Source organism: Aphis gossypii, chromosome X, assembly GCF_020184175.1.
Source record: "Aphis gossypii isolate Hap1 chromosome X, ASM2018417v2, whole genome shotgun sequence".
NCBI lineage: Eukaryota > Metazoa > Arthropoda > Insecta > Hemiptera > Aphididae > Aphis > Aphis gossypii.
The window spans coordinates 64,866,351-64,872,350 of NC_065533.1; the positions used below are offsets into that span (position 1 = coordinate 64,866,351).

The following is a 6,000-nucleotide window of genomic DNA, read 5'->3' on the forward strand; positions in this document are numbered from 1 at the left end:
TGAATTCGCGGCAAAATACGCCGTAACGCCACTGTAATAAAACGGTCGCAGGCAGACGGACGCGGGGACCAGCAGAAAACGGATTCCACCGCCACGAACACACTGAGGTCATTGACGTGCGGTAATGACCAGGCGCAATATAGTCGGGGAACCGGGGGGTAGCAGCAGATAAATCGCGAAGACGAGAATAATTAATTAAAAGTAAAACGACCGACGGCACTATCTACGCGATAATATAATGTTAATAATATAAATGATAAAAACCCGGTATAATTGCATATATAGGTTTATGACAGTAAGAATAAAACATAATTAATTATATAAAAATGTAAGTAAAAATATATTAACATATTACTATATTGTAACAAGTAACTAGTCTAACTTGATTAACATTTTCTTTAATGTAGGAATAAAACATAATTAATTATATAAAAATTTAAGTAAAAATATAATATTTTTAACAGATATAACAAATTAAAATTTTTAACAAATAAGGAACTTATAGTTACTATGAAGTCAAGAACATAAATCACACTTGAATTGTTTCAAGTCTTCTAAACCTGTACACATTTCAAGTGCCCACCTATTACACTTTATGCAGCAAATCCATGTTTCACCCTTTACATAATTTTTAAATGGTTCATTTCAATACATGCACTCTTCATCAGCTGAATCTTTGTAGTCGGTCACTATATACTGAGGTTCTTCATTATCTGTAGATGAAGATTCATAAACAAATAGTTCCTTTTTAACTGATTTCTGTCCCTTTTTTTAATACAGTTTGGTTTATTAACTTGACTTTTTTTCTCTATTCTTTTGGATTTTCTTTCTTCCTTTTCTTTTATTAGGTCATTTTTGGCTTTTAATTTTTGTTCAAGATAATTTTTAACAGAAGTACATGTTAATATCATTGATGGCAATTTAGCTCTAGGTTTCTCGTTTTTTTCTAGTAGCTTTTGGCAGTTCTGGAAGTATATTTTGCATATTTTTACTTGTTGTAGGAGTTGAAATCACATCATATATTTCTAATCCATCTGCAGTACTAGGACCAGGTTGGCACATAGAAGCATAATCTGTTGTTTGAGCCGTTTGAGGTATAGTTGGATGAGTCTCAAGTGTAAGGCTTGGATCAACATTAATGTCACTATCAATTACTAAGGGTACATCAATAGTGGTAGATGCAGCAAAATCATGTTCTTGAAATATATTTGGATCAAACGGTTCTATTCCACAAGATTTAAAACCACTAATTGCATTATGTTTACTTGCTCCTTTAATATAAGCTTTACTAAAAAGTGATGCTATATTTGTTTCCAAAACTTTTTTTTTTATTTATTTATTATTATTAAACACCATACAGCTTTTACAAAACATCACTTATGCATGAATATACATTATAACATATTTATATATATAACACATTGAGTATCAATAAAATTAAAATTATACAGTATTACATAGTATTACATAGTGGGCTCCTGAAAATTAAATATAACGGAAACAAAAACTTTAAATTAGAAAAATATTTTAACTAGTTTGACTATTAATTAGAGACATAGCTCTCCTTAGAGGATCATCATCCAAATAATTTTTTGTCACTGGAGCAAGGTAGTAGGGGTCACGTGAGCGGGTTGTACCTGGAATGCGAAAACCTATACTAGATAACAAGTCTGGTGAGTCAATTGCACCAGAGACTAAACCCTTTAAAAGTTTAATATCACTCATATTTCTTCTTTGGTTCAGGGTAGATAAATTAAGTGCTAACAAGACGGGTTTATAGTCATGGAGTTCATGGATAATACCCATAAATCGAGAAACCATGTTTAAGAAACGATGCTGAACACGTTCAATTTGAATTATGTCACATTTGGTCCTTGGAGACCATACCACAGACCTATACTCTACAATTGATCTAACAAGAGAAGTATATAATATTAACAAACATCTAACCGAAATGATCGACACTGCATGTCGCCTTATAAACCCTAATGATCGCAATGCTTTACCAACTATCCAGTCAATATGAGGTGCAAACGATAACGTTGGAGTAATAATAAAACCTATATCTTCAACTTAGTTTATTCGCTGTAGTATCACGTTATCAATAGAGTAATCATATTGAATAATTGAGTGGCATCTTGAGAAAGACATAACTTTGCATTTATAGATTGCCAGCTCTAACCCAACTGTATTACACCAATGGACTAACTTATTCAACGATTCTTGTAGTGAAATGGCATCATTGTCAGATTGAACGCAATTAAATAATTTTACATCATCCGCAAACAATAACAATTTATTGTCAACAGATTCGCATAAAGTATTTATTAGAATATTAAATAAAAGTGGAGACAAGTGTCCACCTTGTGGGACTCCAGAAGTAATTAAATATTCCGTGGATTAAATAATGATACAAACTGTCGTCGATCGGTTATATAGGATTTGAACCAGGAGAGCAGAGGTTCACCTACACCCAATCTATCCAGAATATCAATTAACACTATATGGTTTATTGAGTCAAAAGCTTTAGAAATATCAGTGAATATCACATCAACTTGGCTCATATTTTTGAAGCTATCCCTGATAAACGCTGAAAATTCTAAGGCACTAGTTGTTGTGGAACGACCGCCATAAAACCCATGTTGATTTGTTGATAAAACGAGTTTAAATCTACGTTCAATACATTTATGAACAATCTTTTCAAATAGTTTACCAATTAAAGGTAAACCAGAAATTGGACGATAATTAGATACTGACCCTGGGTTACCTGATTTATAAATAGGTGTTACCTGGCTCGTTTTCCATATTGATGGAAATATACCTTCGGCTAATGAGAGGTTAAACAAGATCAATAGAGGATATTTTAACTGTGCCCTGATACTAAATAAAAATTGAGCTGATATACCATCAGGCCCACGACTCTTAGTTTTTCTCAGGGATAATAAATTTTCTTCTACTTCATTAAGTTCAACAGTAAGTCTAGAAGGCAAAAATGTAAATGGTTTAATGCCAATATTTTCTACATTCCATTGAGGGGGAGGTAACGGTGATTTATAAACGGATTTGAAAAGCCGTGCAAATAGATTTGCAATATCAACATCTGATGCAATAATATCACCATAATGCATAACACTTGGGATACCAGATGTATTTCGGTGATAAACGACCAAAATGTATGTGGGTCATCCTGGAGAAAAGTATTTATCTTACTTAGATAGGACTCATATGCCAACCTTGATTCAAATTTGACTTGAGCACGTAACAACGAAAATTTATGACGATGGTGCATTGTAACGAACTGTTTCATTTTTTTGTGTGCAATTTTTTTATCAATAATTACATTTTTCAATTTAGGTGTTACAAATATAGGGAATGTTGAGCGATGGAAGATATGAACCGGTAAATATTGCTCAATTAGCGTTATTAAAATTTTTTGTAGCTGACTAGCTGCAGCTTCAACTCCAAGATTGTTAAATTCGCTTTCCCAATCAATAGTACTCAGAATATTGGTTATCGAGTTGAAATCAGCGTAATTAAAATTATGGAATGAGTGTTGATCATCCAATTGATGTGGCACATCGGGCATGGAATATATAATGCTTAATGAACGGGCCGGGAGCATATAATGCTAATACGCGCGCCCGGTCACCAAAATACTTCTTGCGCTGCACACCGACCGACCTGTGTGTGTATAGCGACTCTAAGGAAGTGGACGGGGTCGCCGAGCAAGACCAAAGAGTGCTAGTGTGCAGTGGTGTGTGTAAGTGTGTATATTTGTGTGTGTGTGTACTTAAAACTAGGGACACGGGTAACTAAGAATAAATGGTAACACAGTAGAAATTTGGTAAAGATACACAGTATAATACAATAATAATAAACTACGGCCCTTTTGGCCCACAGGTAAAAGAATATATAATTTAAAATGCTAGTTTAGCACAGCCGATAATAATAATAAGAGTATAATATCAAGAATAATTAAATTAAAATAACAATATAAAATAACTCACAGATCTTCGGTGCTCGGCTGGCCAGCTGCTACCTATGCTATAATAAATTCACACACACAGACACAAAATAATTCAAATAATACACGCAAAATAAATAAATAAATAAACGAGTATGGCGATTCGCGCCTACAAGAAAATAATAACAATGTGGCGATTAGCGCCTGCAAAATGCAATATAATATTAATTTAAAAACGACGATTAGCGCCTATATAAAATCATACAATAATAAAGGTGGCAATTCGTGCCTGCACAATATAAAATAATATAGGTATATTATATATAAAATAATATAACAGATGTGGCGATTCGCGCCTACAATATGTATATAAAAAAGTAAATGACGATTAGCGTCTACACGACTATAATATATAATAAACAAAAAATGTGGCGATTTGCGCACACATGACTTAATTAAGTTTACAATAAAAATATGCACACGGCGGTAAAAATGCGTTTATGCGTAAACGCTGGAGAGAGACTAACATAATTATAATATTATATCGACGACGCGGGCGGACGGGAAGACATAATAATGTGGCTGATTGCGCTTCTTCACGCGTAATCTTAATATTATATAACTCACACAACAATTAAAACACAAATTTAAACAATAATATAAAATAAACGGTAATATGTGTGTGCGTGTGTGTGTGATCGGCCGGTGACAAATATAGGCCGTTGACCTATATAATAAGTGGCTAGGTGTATTATATTGTTATGGGCTACGAGATATCTATAAGATATCTACGAGACTACAAGGCTAAGTTAGTATGACCATGCCTCGTGTCAAGGGTAATGCGGATGCTACTATGACCATGACACGTGTCGGGATAGTAAGCGCACCAATAATTACAGTGCACTAATGATGCATTTGAGATGTTATTGCACATTCTCAAATTCGTGTCCGAATTTGCAACAACAACAACAACAAGGACACTGGTTTTACCCAGAAGGCGAAACACGACGTAAACAAGAGACGCACCACAATATATAAGGGAGCCCGAAGACCAGCAACGGCAGATGTACCAAAGCTATCAACAACTGAGCACTTTCACGTCACTCAGCCACTTATTTAATTTGTTACATGTATTTTGTTTGTATGCAATAAAACATATTACGTTATTAAGTTTAACTTTCATTCAAATTAACCATTTGGATTCAAATCTGATACTGGCACGCAACAATATAATGCGCTACTAATATTGTTGCATTCCGGGCGGCAACACTTAACGGTGGATGATACTTATCAGGCATAACTAGTGAGTCTGGTGTTGTGTCAACATCTATGTCTATTTCAGATGTGAAAATAAGGTCTAAGAGTGAACCAATCTGGTTTCTAATGGAATTCTTTTGAGAGAAGTCTAAGAAACGATAAACATCACCTATTGCCTTGACTTTATCATTAACGGTACCTAATAATGCCTGTCCTGAAACACTATCATGCCAATTAACATTTGGTAAATTTAAGTCACCACAGATAATTCCCATATTACACCCAGAAGACTGCCACAATTCATCAACAGTTTCAGCATGTGACGTGTATACCTCGATTGGGGCTGATGGTAGTATATATACTCCTCCTATTAGTAATATATTATGTTCCTTAGATAAAGATAATTTAATAAATAACTGTTCGACTGACTGTACAGCACAACACAATAAAGAGGGACATAATGTCTGTCTTACCGCTATCAAGACCCCACCACCTCTATCACATGTACTGGTATATACATTTCTATCAGCTCTGAATATTGTAAATCCAGTAAAACCTAATTCTGCATCCACAATGTCCGAGGAGAGCCAAGTCTCAGTTAGAATAAATATGTCATAATTAAGTATAGGAAAATTAGTTAATACGTCATGTAACTTAGTCCGGAGCCCACGAACATTCTAATACATAATTTTAAGATTCAACTTAGAACTAAAGTTAATATTAGTTAAGTTACCTTGTAGATTACAAGATAAATTATTTTTATTATTATTTAAATAAAT

General features: G+C 33.9%; 1 pseudogene; it reads right to left on the minus strand.

Moving 5' to 3' along the window:
• Positions 1 to 1,527: 1,527 nt before the first annotated feature.
• On the minus strand, positions 1,528 to 2,151 carry LOC126551668 (uncharacterized; annotated as a pseudogene).
• Positions 2,152 to 6,000: the final 3,849 nt, after the last annotated feature.